Source organism: Balearica regulorum, chromosome 10, assembly GCF_011004875.1.
Source record: "Balearica regulorum gibbericeps isolate bBalReg1 chromosome 10, bBalReg1.pri, whole genome shotgun sequence".
In the NCBI taxonomy this organism is placed as follows: domain Eukaryota; kingdom Metazoa; phylum Chordata; class Aves; order Gruiformes; family Gruidae; genus Balearica; species Balearica regulorum.
In genome coordinates this window covers 16814131-16831997 of record NC_046193.1, presented here as the reverse complement: position 1 = coordinate 16831997, position 17867 = coordinate 16814131, and the positions used below count along the sequence as shown (strand labels likewise).

At 42.1% G+C, this 17867-nt stretch overlaps 1 long non-coding RNA gene across 8 annotated transcripts in view; it reads left to right on the top strand.

Annotated features, from left to right (window-relative positions):
- LOC142603181 (uncharacterized) overlaps positions 1 to 17867 on the top strand; it is a 31747-nt gene that overhangs the window by 4015 nt on the left and 9865 nt on the right. For 7 of the 8 annotated variants that reach the window (XR_012837048.1, XR_012837049.1, XR_012837053.1 and 4 more), the window contains 3 exons: positions 5955 to 6048; positions 14158 to 14319; positions 16884 to 17003. This is a non-coding gene — a long non-coding RNA (uncharacterized LOC142603181). The remainder of the gene's footprint in view (positions 1 to 5954; positions 6049 to 14157; positions 14320 to 16883; positions 17004 to 17867) is intronic. The other variant, XR_012837054.1, reaches the window with a different exon arrangement.

Below are 17867 nucleotides of genomic sequence, written 5' to 3'. Positions count from 1 at the left end.
TAGCTGGCTACAGATCAGGGCTCCAAGATGTTGCAGATATGATCCATGTTCCTCTTCACTGTGTGGCAAAAGCTGTGTGTGGTCAGATGACCAAATCCCTTTTTCCTGTGTCACGCTGCCAATTACCTGAAGAGTGCTGTAGAAAGCCCCTGGATCCTCAGCTCTTGGTGGCCCATGGTTCCTCTTTGGTGCCAATGCCTTACAGTAACATCTCCAACAGGTTGAGGACAAGAGGGAGTGATGTTAGTAGGAGGCTTTCTCCTTCTATCACCATGGATCTAGGGTGCTTCAGGGCCCCAAAAGCTCGAGGCTACAATTTGATATCACCCTGTGTGTTTGAGAAGTGATAAATCATACTCTGTGTTTTGATTAGGTTTCCTCCACCTCCAGTGGCTTTTCACATCACATCTACTGAAAGAATTGCCATTGAGTTGCCATTAGAGGTGTGCCTCTAGGAAATATATTACCTGAATTGAATTGTGCTAATTCAGAAATACCTTTCCCACCTTTATGTTGCCCTTGTTAGGAAAAATGCTCCACTTTAAACTCCAGCTAACTGATTACCTGCCAGTTCTGAAGTTGTGCTCTGAATTAATCTGCTCCAAAAACCAACAGAGATGACTTAAGTTTGGGCACCTCATAGGAAAGCAGGGAGATGAAAAGCCTTAGAAAAACTTTGACAAACAACTTTGAGTGTTTGACCAACTACGCACAGCTGCTGCTGAATGAAGAATGCAAGTAACATGCCAAACAGACAGGAGGTGATCAACAGCGAAAACAGCTTTTCTATCTGCGCTGAGCACTTTATTTTCAGGAAAGGAGAGGAAATATGCTGAATTACCTGTAGGAGGTGTGCCTGCTTTTGCTAATAGATGTACCCAGTTTATGCATTAATTCTGAACTGGTCAGATCCTGCATCAAAGTATGCTGGAATCCCTCTGTGGTCAGTGGTGATACACATGTGCACAGCACCTTAATTTGATTGATTTCATCCCACCTGTTTAAACATGTCTTACAGACTTGTTTGCAGAGCTGAACCGAAATACCTCTGCCCCCTCTAATTCCTGATTTTGGGCAATGATAGCTCCTCATAAATTCTGGATACAATAGCACCAGCATGACCCATCACTTCATTACATCCATGTGCAAAGCTGTGCATTGTACTGAGGAGGAGTTTATCTTGTCAGAATGGATCCAGTCCAGGAACAAATAAAGGAGTTAGGAATCTGATTATTTCTGGGCCAATTCCGTATGAGTTACAGCTTCTCAATTTTCCCAATGTCAGCTAATTTTTCTTCTCTTTGCTTTCCCTCCCCACACAGGAGGTGAAGTATCCAGCTAGCAGAGGCATCCTGGTTAGCCGCACCACCTAGCTGATTTCTTCACAGTGCAGTTGTCAGGAGAGCTGGCCTCTGAATTTCGGATCAGGTTGGGATGAAACGTCCCATGTTCAGTGCCATTTGAGTATTGGCTGCTTCAGTGTGTGCTGAGCTTGTTCTAAAATTGGGGATCCACCTTATTGCCAGGAGCAGGGGGAGTGAGGTCGTTCCTCCGGCACCTCGCGCACTGTCTGGGAGGGACAGCCCAATTTCTTTAGCTTTGTGCAAATGAGGAATCCCTGTACAGAGAGGCAATTTCCTGATGGCCAGATATAGTGGGCTTTTGTATAGCACTTTTTCACTGTCAGCATGGAGGGATTAAAGGAAGAGAGGATATGTTAGGCTCTAGGCTGCTCTGCACTGGTTCGGACATGATTAGTAGGGAGAAAGAACCATTTTTATTTTTTTCATTTTATTTAATTTTTCAAACTTTTTTAATTATTATTTTTCAATGACTTCAAAGATAGTGCGAGGCCAAGAAAGAATAGCTAGCTTGTTTAGTCTGGTATGGTATATATCACTTATTTTTTTCTAGGCATTATGTTTTCCATGTATTTACTTAATGTTTTATATCTGACTAATGCACATCTTTTTCTGAAAGACATTCAGACTTGAATCAGTGATTGCTGGAATTTCCTATTTTTTCCAAAACATTAACAATTACATCAGTGTGTCAAGAGCCCTCTCTTGCAAAATTTTTCTATGATTCTCCTATGCAAGTTTTGCAGACCTGATGGTTTTAGCAGACGTATCTCTTGTAGGTACTCGCAAAGGTTTTAAAGTATTTAATTGGTCTTGAATGTATAGTGCATCCTTTCCAAATACAGGAGTGAGATATTGACTGATCCCTTTATTCTGTACATTTAAGTTGTCATTTTTGTGTAGACTGACGCTTGGATAGAGGAATTGTAACCTACAGTGGTTTTCAGCAGAAAAGGAGATGTTGCTAAGGGGAGCTCATGGGCGTACGAGCTGCAGCGCGGTGACAGCTCTTCAGTTACTGCTTCTGGCACCTCTCTTTATGTCTATTCTGAACTTTAGATTAAGCAAAAAAATTTATTCCACAGAAACATTTTACCCTTTTGTAAAATGTTTGGTTTACTTATCAAGTTCTCATGTGACTTTTTTATTTTATTCAAGTTTTCATCTGTTTGAGAAGTACTTCTGCAGGGCTTTATAGAAATGTTAGCTGGATGTTTTGTCCTGCTCCCTCCCAGGTGCGTGCCTGCCTGGTCCCAGCGCTCCTGGACATTTTTGATGCGCATATCACTGTGCTGCAAACTCAGAACTGGTGAAAAGCTAACTCGCTTATTTGCTTGTTTAATATAGTTTCAAGTTATTACCCTACTGAGGAGTTAATCCTGTTCCAGGAGCTAAAGACCAACACACAACTTTCACTGGTATCAATTAGCACCAGTAACTTAAGTACCAGGTGGCATCTTCAGCATCATTTTCAGAAATTTGATGCAGAAATTAAATGTCTCTTATTACAGAAAACTATTTGAAAATGAGTGTGATGCTAGAAGCTCTGGAGGCCGACTAAAACATGAAGGACATCTAGCATGAACCCTCAGTGAGGACTGGAGTCTGCAGCTCCCTTGTCTCACCTCTGTTACACCACAGATTTTTGGCCCACAGAACAGAATTTCTTAGTGCCAAATGTCGAGAATAATACAGGGAAAAATTAGTACCGAGCTCTAAAGCCCGTTTTGAGATGTTATGGTGCCATTGCGCAGAGATGGAGGTGTGTACACCCCAGTCCTGCCCTCCCTGAGCGGTCGGTGTTGATGCCCCGCTGCTGCTCATGGGGATGGGAACAACCAAACCAAGTCATTGCGGTATGAAACGGTGCTCTAGGCTTGCGCTGAGTAATTGAGCTTTCTTACTTACCCAGCAGTCATATTAACTTAGCTAACTAATTTCTAGTTGGGTAGAGGTTTAGATAGCATTTAGAATAAGTATTTTGTTAATTGATTTGAGAGCTATGCCTTTTCTATCACATTGTCTGAGTATGATGATGCGTTGAGAAGAGAGCTTATTGCCAGGCTGGTATAAATAGCCACAAGGGAAAGATCTCTATTGGGTGCAACTGGTACAAATCATACTTTATCATACCACAAATACATAAGCTTCTCTAATTCTCCTTTCTATTGGCAAAACAATAGTGCACCATGCATAGCCACCTCAGCAAAATTCAGGTTGTGGTAGAAGGACTCATGTACGCCAGCAAAGTGTTTCTGTGATGGAGATGATGTCTCAGGCTGGGACAGGGTCAGTCCTCAGTGGAGGGCAGGAGGAAAGTCCTCTGGACAAAAAAAAAAATCTAGACTGTTTCTATTATGTTTCCTTCTAAAATAGGTGTGAATTAATCCATTCAGGCTTTGTCCTTTTGTCAGCAGTTCCTTACTGATGAGAGCTCTCTGTGTGTTTTTACAATACACATCCATGCATTTTTTAATTTTTAAATTAATATTTTTCTCAAAATTAAACTTGAAGACATGTATTCTGGAATGCCTAAAATTTATGTTTTCTTATTTTTATGTAAGGGTTCATTAATAACAGTTGAGTATATATTCACTGCCAAAATTCTGAAGAATGTCAAATCACTAAATGAGAGAAATTACTAGCTAGACACCTGGAACTGGAGCTTCTTGAGTAATAAACTAGCTTTTGACAGCTGTAGCCTTTTTTGCAGGTGCAAAAAGAACATTTTCTTCTTTTTATTTTATTTGCTTTCCATCACTTAATGACTAGAATATTCCTAGTTGGGAAAACAACTGGGGGTTGAAAGAACAGGAAAATTTGTTTATTCTCTCCCAACTTATGAGTAAAAAGTATGTGGTGGAGTCTGAGATGGACTAATTCTGATCTTAGAGAACACGGGAGCAAGGAAAAAAATAGCTCAGCTGGTTAATTGCTGATAATATTTGCACTGTTAGGTACACCAACTGCCTTGAAATGCAATTAATATTTTGATAATATTTCCTAAAATATTCAGGACACACTGCAGTTCTACTTACACAATTCTGGATATTTTTGTTCAGAACCAGCATGACAAAGCACACATTAAAAGGTTAATTAGGTGCCTAAAAATGCCATGTCCTGTTTTCTCACAAACTGAATGTAAAAATCAAACACTAAAATAAATACTGAGGTATATAGTGACTTAAGTATGGTTTTAATGTATTCTCTTAGTTAACAAAAACAAGTATTAATTATAACCTCAAAGCTACCTTGCTTTGCAATTAAACATTTCTATTAGTTTTCAGTCTTGGATAATAACTTTCTTATTAATATCTGTTAGAAGGCGCAACTGCAATACAAATTGAGTTACTTAAACTGTGATTTCCTGGTTCTGATTTAAGCCACAGTTAACAAAACTGATTTAAATCAAAGGGATATAAATTGGTCCATCCTGCTTAAAAACTAATTAAGGATGTGCCTTGAAAGAATGCTTATATCAGTGCTTTGACTCAGTGGCTTCTTGGTACCACTGAAGTCTTAATAAATCACAGCAAGGGACAAGAATTTTTATTTAGTGCAACAGTCTTGATCTCTGAATTTAAGGCCACTGAAGAATAGATTAACATTTATAATTGCTAGGTTGATCAGCAACACAAATTAAAAAATGGGGATTTCAAAACAAATTAACCTTTGCAGCACATCATGTGGAGACAGACAGGCAGTGAAATCATTGAAAAGGTTCCCCTTGTCCTTTAAGTGATTTGCCACAAATCACTGTATCCTCCGTGGTGCTTTACTGCTCTGCAGCAAGCTGCCTCTGGAGTCTCAATGTCCAAAAAATAAACTGTGATAACTGAAAGAACAACATGGACAGTTTGAGGCTGGCAAGTGGCTGCATGGGCTTTAGTTGCTTTGTGTTGCTCCAGGCAGACTTGCATGTTTTGAGACTAAGATTAGGATGTTTAGGCTAGGGCCAAATGGGTTTATAATTAGATATGTGCAGGCTCTGACCTATTAACTGAGGCTCATGCTTCCCTATGTCTACTCTCCACATTTGACGAGTCTGTGCTTTAATGCAGTCAATGGAAAAAAGATCTTCTGTATCCACATGCTTTTCTGCTTCAAACCTGTCCATCCCGCCCCTTGCTGAAAACCTTTCACTGCTCAGCCAAGAGGCAGCTCAGACTTTTCCCAAAAGCTGTCCTCCTTCGGGATACCACAGGGATAGAACAGGGCAGTGTGTCAATATGGTTTGTGTTGTATGTATTTATAAAATTAAGAGCTAGATCCCACCTGGAGAAAACAACTGTATGTGATCAGTACCTATATGTGTGCCATGCATCTCAGGCAGAAAAGTGGTGTTAACTGGAGAAGATGGAGTTGATTTTGATGGCACCATATAAAATCCAAGGGGGTCCAAGACTGTTTCTTCCATGCCCGGTAATCTACAGAGGTGGAAGATGCTGTCAAATGCAAGAAAATGTTGCAGACCCCTGTGGAGGGATGTATGGGGAAAGAGTGGGGCAGTCTAAGGCTGGACAACCATGGAGGGAATGAAAAAGCAATGGTATCACCTATCAGAGCAAACACCTTTGGCTTCTTCTCTCGCAGGTACATCAACTCATTGAGAGTTCTTGGCAATCAGTGTAGCTGATGAGGACTCGAAGATCACCATGTGGTGTTATCCCAAGGAACAGAAAACAAGGTAGCTGTGCTTTCAGAGTACACATGTACGATATGTTTTGCTGCCATGGTCTATAGGCTCCCAGAAAATTGCTGTTTTCACATCTACAGTGCTTTGCCCAAAATTTCAGTTATGAGCAGCCATTAGTACCTTCAACGTGCATCACTGACTGCAGTTCAACGAAGAAGAAATATCCCCTATTTCTCATAATTTAACTGTGTGTCTCCATGGTTCTTACCAGAACTGGGTAGTTAGAAACCAGTGTGGAGTACGTGACCCAACAGTCTGATCCTGTGGAAAGTATTAGATTATGCAGATGGTTTATGCACATCCTTTGTGTAACAGTAGAACTATTGTATAACTCGCCTTTTTTTCTATGAATGGACTGACACGGCGGGGAAACTGGTAGTATTATCTCCTGATCCCAGGGCTCCAGGAGGATATAAATAGGGAACCAACAGTGGTATTAAAAGCTTCCTCTGAACAGAATACTTCTTTTTTTTCTTGCTAAGTTTATAAACAGAACTAAAACTAAAACAAGCTAAACTAAACAGGCTAACAGACTGGAATAAACACAAAACTGCAGCAGGTATCGTCATCGCTGCTCACAGCAAGTGAATGGTATTTTGCTAATGCGAAAGCAAAGCCAGGGAGGATCCTTAAAGCTGTCCGAACTTGAGCGGCAGAAATGCAAAATATTTTTCTACATGGTAGATCATATATGAACCACCTACCTCCTGATACGGCCACTCGGGGTGCCGATGGCACTAGTTGAGGTTTGGTGATCGGCCGCGTGGTGCGTTTATGGGCATGGCACCCGGCACGGGAGGTGGGGACAGACCTCTCCTTCCTGCCAGGGCCATGTCAGCCACTTCCAGCTGAGATGCTCTTGGCTTCTGTCCTCCGAAGGATGGCAAAAAGTGGGTGGTAGGTGAGGAAAAGCTGACGTGGCTGGTATCGATAAGGCTACTGAATAGTCAGCCAAATATTTGGAATATTTTACAGAAGTTTTGGCAGACAATAAAGGATTGCAGTCCAGAAGAAAAAGGTACCTGTCTGTCTTGTTCAGTAGATGTTTCCAGTTGCTCTTAATGATATTGGCAATAGGAGCTAGTTAATAGATGGAAAGTTATTGCTTTTTAATGCATGCAAATATTGTGCAACTTCCATAGACGCTCAGTTAAATATGCCCTGCCTTGCATGCCCCATTTTTTCTCATCCAAATAAACTGCAGTTTGTTCAAGAATCTCTCCCTTTCCTTATGCTGAATATTTTTTCTCCCCCCCCCCCGGGAATGAAGTATTGCACATGGACTTTTTCCAAAATCAAAGCTCTAGTATGGTTAGCCTTTCTGGTCAATCTTATTACTGATATTTATACAGATGCACTGGCAAAAATGAATTTATTGCAATATTTATTGGACTGAATTTGAGGTTATTTATAATGCAGTTAGATGGCTTTTTATTAGACACGTTACAGTAGCTGTTTAATGCTTCTATAACTGTCTAGCTGGGATTATGAGATTAAACAGTATTTATTGTATATAATACAAAAAATGTTACAGAAAGAGTAAATTCTGAGAGAAAGATGCAACCGTCAAAGTAATGGAGAGACAAAGCACAAAAATGTAGTTTTAAACAGCAATTCTCAGCTGGGATGAGGGAGGGGAATATTTAGGATGTGAGGAAGTCCAGGTGCAGATTTTAAGTTCTCTAAAGTGCACCAGCTCTCTGCCTAGCAGCTGACCTTTCCCTCATGAAATGGACATTTTTCACTTACAAAAGGAAATGAGAATCTTCTTTGATTTTTTTTTTTTTCCCCTTGCACTGATTAAGTAGAGCTGAAAAGTTCTCTGGGACCATTTTCTATAGGAAACTATTTCATAAAAATCAAGAATTTCACAGGCAGGTGTTACTCGACATTTTTGATGCCTTGTGTTAAGGTGGTGTCAACTATCTTGTTTCTTTGTGATGAATTCAAATGACAAGATTTTTTTCCATATTGGTGGTTTTTATAATTTTGTGTTTAGCTCTATGTTTCACTGTTGTGCCATCATGACACTTTTTTGCACCATTGAGACAAAAAGCCTTAGTTTCTCTTAACATCTATGACTTTTAGTTCTTTATTTAAATTTAAATCAGAAAATAAATGCATGTGTTGAATTTCCCACAAATAAATCTGGATAAGGCTTGCCTGCAAAGAAGAGACTATAAGGGCAAAAATTTCCCCAAAATAATTATGAATTTCCTTTAAAAAATCTTCCTGTAATCTTCAGAAAACACAGGTTCTGTAGGAAAACAAATCCCTTATTTTCATATACAGACGCAGGCCATCTTGAAATATTTCACCAAAAAAAGTCAGTCTTGTTACTTCTGTTTAACAGATAGACCCATTTGTGTGGGAGGATGTGGAGGAGAGAGGAAATGAGGCCACTGGAAGGTTTTGCAGGTGTGAGATGAAGCTGGGCGGCTGTCGGCTTCCACTTCTCATGAAGGTGCAGTGGGGGAAGGACAGAGTGTGGGATGAAAGGAATTGTTGTCTTCTTTCTCATGCCTCCTTTTTGCATTTTCTTGTGGCAAAAGAGTGTGTTTGCAGACAACCTCACCCTGAGCAAAAGCAGCAGACCCCCATCCTAGCTTTTCCCTTTCCCAGCCTAATTCAAGTTGTCTAACCCAAGTCCCATGGGACTATCTTCCCTGCAAATGTGTAGTTAGCTCATCATGGGACATGAGATTTCAGTACAGAAAGTTGTGGACCAATAAATATGTATTTATCCTTTGGTTCTTGCAGATGGAAGAGCTGAAATACTCCAGGTTTCAGATACTAGAGGCTCGAATGATGTAAGATGAGATGTTGAGTAACATGGAGGCAGGGGGGCATGAGGGAAAACTCTGTCCAGATCATACACAGACTGGGGAGAGTTTTAATGATGACTTTTAAGAGTGTAGCTGCCAACTAAGTTCAAGCTAATGCTGGTGAGAAATTACAGTAGGTAATTCAAGGAGACTATATGTTTTCTTAAATTCATTAGCTGCCCATAGAGGGTTAAAGAGAAAATAACTAAAAATAATTACATAGGAATTAGAGTTCAAATGGAATGTGTTATTCTGCTAGCACAAAACTTCAAGGGAGACAAATTAGATAGTATTATTAGCATATTCCTCTTTTTCAAATCTTATAAGTAAGGAAAAACATAATAATGTAAAGGAGCTGAAGATTCATGTTTCCATAATAGCTGTATCTGCACTATGCTACCTGCAAAATTTATTCTCTGTGGGTGGTGATGCTGTTGAATATTTTTGATTTCTTAGCCATTCTAATTTTCCCCTGCAAGCAGCTCTTTTGAGTATGGATATCAACCTGCAATCCTCTCTTAGCTAAAACTTTCTTTGGCTGCATTACACCTGAGCAAGGGCTCTTAGAGGGAGAAAAGAACAGCATGCAAAAATTATCAGAAATGCACTCAAATTCATTTTTATTTGAGCTTGTTCATGCTAATTGTGCTCTTGAGGCTTGATCCAGAGTGCAGTGAAATCCCAAGGGTGCTCACTGGGTTGTGGGTCAGGTTTTCAGGTCACCTGTACATGGCAAGCAGTGAATAATGAGCAGCACGGTGCCAGCTCCTCAGTCTTACCCTGACGGTGGAGGTAAGAATTTGTCCACTGAGTTCACCAAGTGCAGTCTCAGGGCTGGAGGAGACAATCGCCACTCACTCCTGCAGCAAAAGGCAATCACAGACTTTAATGATCAGCAGGCTGGTGTGTCCCAGTAATGCAGCTGACCATGCCCTGATTAACTGGCACAAACTGTGCCTCGGAATATTTTTCCCTGTAGAGTTAGCTCTTTTATGGATGGCGGTGGTCCAAGAAGTTGTTAGAGTCACTGCTGGGACTTGATATGATTACAAATATATTTCCATATGTAATTATGAGTACTGTGATGGCTGATTTGTCCCTCTGTGGTGTAAACAGGTTGGGATTAATACATGTATTTTGCAAACAAAACTACATATATTGAAAACTGTTTAGGGTGGACTTTATTTCTTCCTCTTTTTTTTTTTTTTTTGCCTTAATAGAATCCTTTAAGCTGGTTCAAAAACTTTGTTTTGCAGACAGAAATGTCCTTTTCTCTAGTCTAGATTAGGCATTTGGGTGGGAAATGGGATTTGGAGATCCTGGCGCACCATTTTGTGCAACCACGCGTGAACAACTTTGTGCTCTCTTACCAAGCTTTGCCCTGCCTTGCTAGATTTAAAATTGTGGGAGGTGATTGTTGTCTTTTGTCTATTTTACAGATACCAGCATGGTGTGATCCAAGACTAGGGGGTCTGGACATCACCACTGTAATCATGATAAGGGTTTGGGAGCCTCTTGGTCGATCCCCAAATTCCCACCTGTTTCCACAGTGGCAGAAACAGGTCCTTGGTGAACTGCCAGATTTTAGCACTTAGCATCTCCATGGGTACCCCTTCCTGATGACCCATTGCTTTCTGTACATTGAGTTCTCCTGGTGTCACAAGGATTTGGAAACAGATGTGCAATTACCAAGTGTAAATCAGATTACTCCATGGTGGAAAAACAAATGTTCAAGCCTGGAAACAAAAGAGTTAATATAAAATGAATTTCTCTTACCTATTTTCCATTGATGCTAACCTTCCTATATAAATTTCCCTGTCATTAATCTAATAAAGCTCTGCTTTGTTCATAATTTACTACACCCTTCAATAAGCATTGTAATATTTGTGCAGGGCAAGTATATAAATCATTGTTGCCCTTCTCTACTTTTTTACTTATTTGGTTCTTTCAAGGTCACTAACCTACCTTATAGCTTTCATCTGGTTTAAATATTCAGCTGTCACCTTTTACACCTTGCTTCCTAGTTCATGCCCATGTAGATATGTGCAGCTGCATCTTCTCAAATAGCTATTGATCCATGTCTCCTTGCTAAAGGTTACTAACTTCATCAGCACTAATGATACAAATTATATCTGTTAGGGTTCACTTGCACCTTTTTGCTGGTTAGAAAGGGGGACTGTTTTCTGATTTTGTTGTTATTGACTACCTTTTCTGCCTAGGATATCTAAAACACAGAAAATTCATCTTCAGTAAAATATGCTCATTTTGACACAAGCAGGCTTTCAGTGCCCAGGTCATGTAGAGAGGCTAATCAATCCCTACTGACCTCCGAGAGCCTGATATGTTGTTGCTGGATAAGGCCCCTATTCAGCAAGGCACTTAAGGATATCCTTATGTAAACATATGATCAGTCCCATTTTCAGCACGACTTGGTGAGAAGTGCATTTCAGAGTAGAGCATCTCAGGGGATGCTGCTTCTTGCAAGGGCTGTGCAAGATCAGGCCGTACTGGTTGCAGATGCAAGCTCAGTCCACAGTGTCTGGTATTCTTGCACTGGACAAAGTAACTCTCCTCAATTGTATTGCTTGTGGGGGCATACCTGTGCTTTGGGGGAGGCTGTTGAGGTGCCCCCTCTTCAGAGTTACCATGTGCTTTTATGTGAGCCCTTGTCCTCTGCAGAGCTGGTGGGGTCTTAGGATGCTTGAGTTTCTTTTGCTGACTGTTTGAGAGGCAATGCAATGATTTAGGAGTGGGCAGACTAATCGTTTGGGTCCTGCAGGACCTGACAGCTGTGCTTGCTGTGTGATGACTGGAGAGATCATCCTATCTTCTGGCTTCATCGGCTCCTTCAGCCAAGTGTGGTGCTGCCATGGGATTGCCATCCTATACTGAAAAACACAAGTGAAGCAGAGCTCTGCCGTAGCTGGCTGCCACGGAGCAAGGCTGGGACAGTTATGACTGTGGTATAGAAGAAAATAGGACTAGAAGGGAGCTGAGGAGGTCATCTCATCCACCCCCCCCCCAAACTGCTCCCGACACATGTTTGTCTAATGTGTTTCTTTAACCCCGCCAGCAGCGGAGATCCCCCAGGCTCCCTGGGCGATCTCCTCTGGTGCCTAATGACCCTTGCAGCGGGGAAGTTTTTCTAGTGCTGAACTTAACTCTCCCTTGCTGCATTTAAACCCATTTCTTTTTGTGCTTTCCCCATGGATGCGGATAACAATTTATTGCTTTCTTCTTTGCATAAGCCTTTTACATAATTGAAGACTGTTATCATGTCTCCTCTCTGTCTTCCCTGCTCTAGACTAAATAGCCCAGATAGGAGGATGAAAGCTGGAATGGGGTGTCAGGGAGAGGGAATTAGAGGAGGAAATCACAGAGGGATTAATCCTGCTTCCTGTCCCTACAGAAATGGGCTTTTCATTCTGAAGGATAGGGTCTGTGGGAGGGGGAGATGTGCTTCCCAATGCTGGTGATTCACTAACCCAGCTCTGTGGACCGTGTACCTGAGTGATGGGTTGCTGCCTCACCGCCTAAGGAAGAGGGGCTTGGGCTGACCCTCTGCCGAGCTGCGACACTCCCATTCAGCCTGTGTGCTTGGGAAATAAGGCTTTGACTTCCCAAATTGTTGAGGAGCATATCCAACTCACAGGTCAGCTCCTGCAGGATGTGTCTGGTTGAGCTTCTGTGTGTCATGAAAGCTGTTCCTAGGGGCTGTGTGTGTTAGAGTCAGATAAAATAACAGTATAACACCCTTGTCCCACAGCAGCACCCAGACGGCCCACCGTGAGCCCTGCTGTGGAGCCAGAGCCCTCTCCTCTAAAGGCAAAGTGGGGTTTCTGTTGGAAAGAGTGCCTTCACCGCGGCTCTGTGCTTCCCACCCACGTGCGGGATGGAAAGCCACCCGCCACACACGCTGCCTACATGTGTTTCACAACTTGATTGCTGTTCATAAAACCAACATGTGGAACAGGCAAACGCCATCTGATCCAAAATGCCCTAGGGTGTATTATGTCAATGTCACATACATTAAGGAAGTACAGCGAGCACTTGGAGTCACTTCTTGTGTTTGTAGCCCTTTTCCATTATTCACGTCTGCTGTCAGAGCTGTAGCACGTAAGCAGCTGCTGCATTGTGGCTGTCATAACCTGGAGGAAACAAAAATAGCTCCTAGCCTGGAGACTTCCAAAAGCACAAGGTGGGGGATAACATAGGGGAAAAAACAGTTCTTTACCACTCGACAGTCCCAAACAACTTTCAGTGACACCTTTTGTCTTGCTCTAAGTGTGCCAAGAACAGCATGTGAGGTGAGGCTGTTTTCCCTAGACTACTGGTGATGTGGGATCGCAGGTTTATTTACATGAGAAAAAGGGCTGGCCTTGAAGAAAACAAAATTTTAGAGGCTGTTTGGGACAGCAGGGAAGTCCTTAGCACTGCAAACACATTGTAGCCTAAATCCAGTGCACCCAGCCCCTCTTGCACTTGCTCATCACTCAGATGTTACTCAGATGTTACAACTTTCCAGTTCAATTTCACAGTAAAAAAAAATCCTGCAAAAAAAATCCTGAAAAATTGCAATCCAATTGTTGGGGTTTTTTTAACTCTCCTTCCCCCCCCCCCTTTCCTCCCCAGAGTGACTTTGAAGATGACATTTGTATTTCTGAATTAAAACCACATTTGCCCAGTGCTGGGAAGGGAGGAGGCAGGGGCAGAAGAGAGAGAAACCCTTTTGTTCTCCTCCTTGTGGTTCCCCCTCACCTGCCAGGGCCAAGCTCCAAAATAATTCCTAACAGCTGAGGTTAGCCGGGGACATCTAATCCCGGAAAGCTGGCTCTGAATTCCAGCACCAGCACATGGCATTTGAGTTTCAACAGCCATTTACACGTAATTCTCCCAAACCTCTGAAGAAGTATGACTATATGCACAGGTATGTGCTTATTTAACTGAAAGGAAAAAAAAAAGTCAGATTTTTTTTTTTTCTTTCATAAATCAAAGCCCAAATAGCATTGTCAGCAGTGGCAACATTCATGCTTTTTAAAGCTAAGCAAGCTCAGGAACTGTTTTGAGGATGTACTGGGGTCTTTTGAGTGTACCCTCTCCTCTAAAGGCCTCAAACAGCCATATCTATAGGATGCCCAAGCATTGTGGTTTTTCAGCCAAAGGGAGGGCTGAGTCCTCTTTCCCCAATTTCCTGTAATAGAAAAAGATTGCTCCGTGCAAATGGAGTGTAAAGTATCTTGCCGAGTTTGCCGAGACCTGTCCTGTTTGTTTACAGAAGGGGTGTAAGGAGCATCCTGGCAACGCAACGGAGAGAAACCTCTCGAGGTTCAGCTAGACCGATATGGGAGGATGCGGCAGCAACAGAATCGCCCTGAGGGAAACGCACCTTTCCAGGCATGGACAGGGACCAAATGGGATGTGTTGGGTAAAATTGCAGGTTTGTTTCTTCTTTGCAGTCAGTCAGCAGGGTTAACGTGCTATTTTTCTCAGGGGAGTTTTAATTTTTTTCAAAGAGAGTTCCCCAGCTGGCCCTAAGTATTCATGACCCAAAGATAAAACCCCATCAGTTCTGTTGCGCCCCTTCTCAGCAAGAAAATTTCCAACATTTTTAGTTCTGTGGTGGTGTTTTCTTTAAGACCATACACTTCTTATTAAGAAAAAGCTTTGGTTTTGCTGTTTAGCCAATCGAAATGAGTAATGAAAATGCTATTTGTATGGGACAAAGGAAATATTTTCTTTTAAATTATCTCATCTTACTAATTGATTACAATGGTACTGCTTGGATGTGTGCAGTGCACAGCATCCGGTCCCTCTGATCAGAGCAGGGCTTCAGCCAAGCTGCTATAAACCATCCCAGGGGAGAAAACAAGAGTAAAAGCTGTCAGGTATTTAGGGTTCCTGTCCCATGGAGCTAGCTTAGCCTCCACGAGGAAATAATTTGGGTGTCTGAAAAGAATATACCCTAAAAGTATTAGAAGTTTCTGTGGAAGATGAAACACTAGAGAGTATTGATAATTAAAAACATAGTCTAGAAATAAAAGATTTTAAAGTTATCTAGAAACAACTCCTTCAAGGAATAGGTCTTTTCTGTTGTGTAGTGCAGAAATCACTGATAGTTTGCTAGCATGGAAAGTCCTTGCTATTGATGAGAAGTAATAATATACATCCACAGTATGTCTGAATTTAAATCAGAAAGGGAAATGATTAATGTAAAGGATTATGGCGTTACAGTACAATTTCCCTGAGATGCAAAAACATTTCATGTTAGAAAGTGACTTGAATATAATAATTTTCAAATATTCATGGCTGAAAAAGTTTCCTAAATGCGGTTTCCAAAATAGATGTTGTGAGACAGCAACTATGTCCTGAGCTGATTTCAAAACCATGGCAAATAATGTTGTTTCACATAAACACAGAAGAAACTCTGACATCAACAGAAATGAAAGGGGGGAAAAAATCATCCAGGTCTTTGTGTCAAGGATGGAGAAAAAAAGAAAAGGCTTAAACAGGAAAGCTGGAAAAGTCAGCTTGGAGAAGCAGTGTCATTCCCAGCTCACCAACCCATCCGTGCGGTTCGTGTGGTTATGATCTATTCCGCCTCGGCTCCAGCAGCCGCTCTCACTGCTGCCTACTGCCAAGAAGTAGGTCAGAAACCTATTTTTGTCTCTATTCTTCTGTGGCCACATCACGATCCCTACCCCCGTGCGGGGACAGGAGTGCCTCTGAACGGAGGCTGAGACCAGCCCCATCCTGCCCAGTGCTGGGCTGAGCAGGGTGACCTGTCCCCAGCTCCCTCTGTAAGAGCCAAGACAGAAAAACGATGTCTCCAGCAGCAGGGATTGCCCCTGGGGTTCCCATCTCCCTCCGCTCGCTGGAGAGGGATTTTAAGGGAATCAGGGACTTAGTCTGCGGTTAAGTGCCCACGCTCAACGGGGTGAATCTGAGCGAAAGCGCTCGTAACGTGCCAGCCCCGTTCAGGAAGCCTGCATCCAAGCAGTGCAGAAGGTTTTGGTGTTAACTCAGCTCTCAGGGGTCTGGGTTAGAGAGTGGTCTTGCAAGCGCTTGTGCTGGTGGGGCTGAGGTGAGGATGAACAGGGACATAAGGCAGAAGTGGGGAGCTGGGGATGAAGCAGAGGGAAACGTGTTGTGAGTGCACGCTTAGTGCTCTGGGGCTGAGTGCTGCCTGTTTTTCCTGCTGTCCCCCAGGGCTAATGATTTTATCACCTCTGCTTGCTAACATCCTTCTTTCCTCCCCAGGTATTAGCTACCCCTTTTCCCCTCCCACCCCTCAAATTGTCCAATTGATTACATAATTTAGTTAAATTCAGCAATTGTTTTCAGCTTCTACTCACCTTTGAAGTTAGCTAGAAGACATGCCAGGAAGCTGCTGTTTTTCCCTCTATATCACCTAGAAATTGGGGAAAAAAAACCAAAAACAAACCAAAAACCCAAAGAAAACCAATAACAACTTAATCTGGAGATATTATCTCTCCTTACGGAGTTGCCTTACTTGTATCTCTGTCATGAGTGCCAAAATTCTCTTCTCGCGGCCTCGCCCCTCTCCTGTCAAAAGAAAAGCTGGTGGGGATGGTGGGTTTGCCATCCTGGAGCCCTGTGACCTTTGGAGGACCAGTGATCCATCTCCCTGTGGGAGAATTTGCGTTTTGCTACTGGTCAGGAAAATACTGTCGCTGAGTGAATAGTTTTACGAGCGGCAAACCCAGCTCCTGTCTCAGGGCACGGCACTGTCCTAAAACTCAGCTTTGCCTTTTGCCACCATCGAGGTGAGTTGTAGGAGATGCCAAGCCAGAACGTTAACTGTAATGTGGACCTCTACATTTCCCTAAAATATCTGCAGGGTTCACTCAAATGCTGTGCTACTTTGGCTGGGGGAATTGCAACCTCTGTGACATGAAAACAAACTGCAAAGCGGTAGCTTCATCATTCTGCTTCTAGCAGGTCTTGAGTCCAGCTTTTCAGACCATTTTTCCCTTTTCACAGTGCATCTGTCAAGATTCCCGCTCTGGAAAAGAAGATCAGAGCAAATGGGGACTGAGGAGAACAAAAGCTGACCCAAACCTTTGACCTAAACTTAACATAAAGCCAAATGAAACCTTAGAGGTTTGTAAATGTTCATGAAACATTTCCACCTCCTGCTCCCCTCTCCTTTATCTTTAGTTTCTTTATACTTCTGCACTTACTGTTTCTAATTGAAAGTCTAAAGTAAAGCCCCACTAAATTAATGGAAGGACTCTCACTGATTTTAGTGGCTTTTGATTCAGCCTCCCAAAGAAAGGAAATAATTTCTTTAATGGAAGTGTCTTTAAACTTAAGAGAAAACAAAACCTGAAGAGATAAGGAAAATCAGAGGTCAAATGCAATTTTCCAGTTAGCAGCACGTTCTTCATCTGAACCACCACGCCCGTAAAATCGATATGGATATTGTGAACCCAGAAAAAAAATAATCACTGTACAAACCCAGAGAATTGCTGAGCTAACGGTGAACTGCTTTAATAAGCTATAATGTCTGTTTGCAAAAACTGGAAATGTTGCCATTCTTTACTGGCAGCTTGTGCTGTAGAAGAATGCCACTGGTAATCAGCTGGCATTTATGATCTGAAGTTTCCATTTGTATGTGTGAAATTAAGTCTTTTCCTTTGTACCAAAATTGCAACAAAAATGTCAATCACGTGAAAAAATTATTAAGAAAATAATTCTTTGCTACTGATACAGTTTCTAACTTTCTAGGTGAGTTTTGTCAGAAGGGGGTAGAAATATGACAGTTTGTAGGGCTTAATAACACCTGAGCTTCCCTGAACGATGCATTGGATGGTCGGAATAAGAGCATTCTCGACTGAGTCATATTCTGGATTTGTGGATGAGGGACTTGGGGAAGGTTGGTGAAACCAGCTCAAGCAGAAATTAAGACGTAGCTTTTCTTGGATGGCTGTTATTACGCCGTTGTTTGGCAGCGGCAGTTCCGAT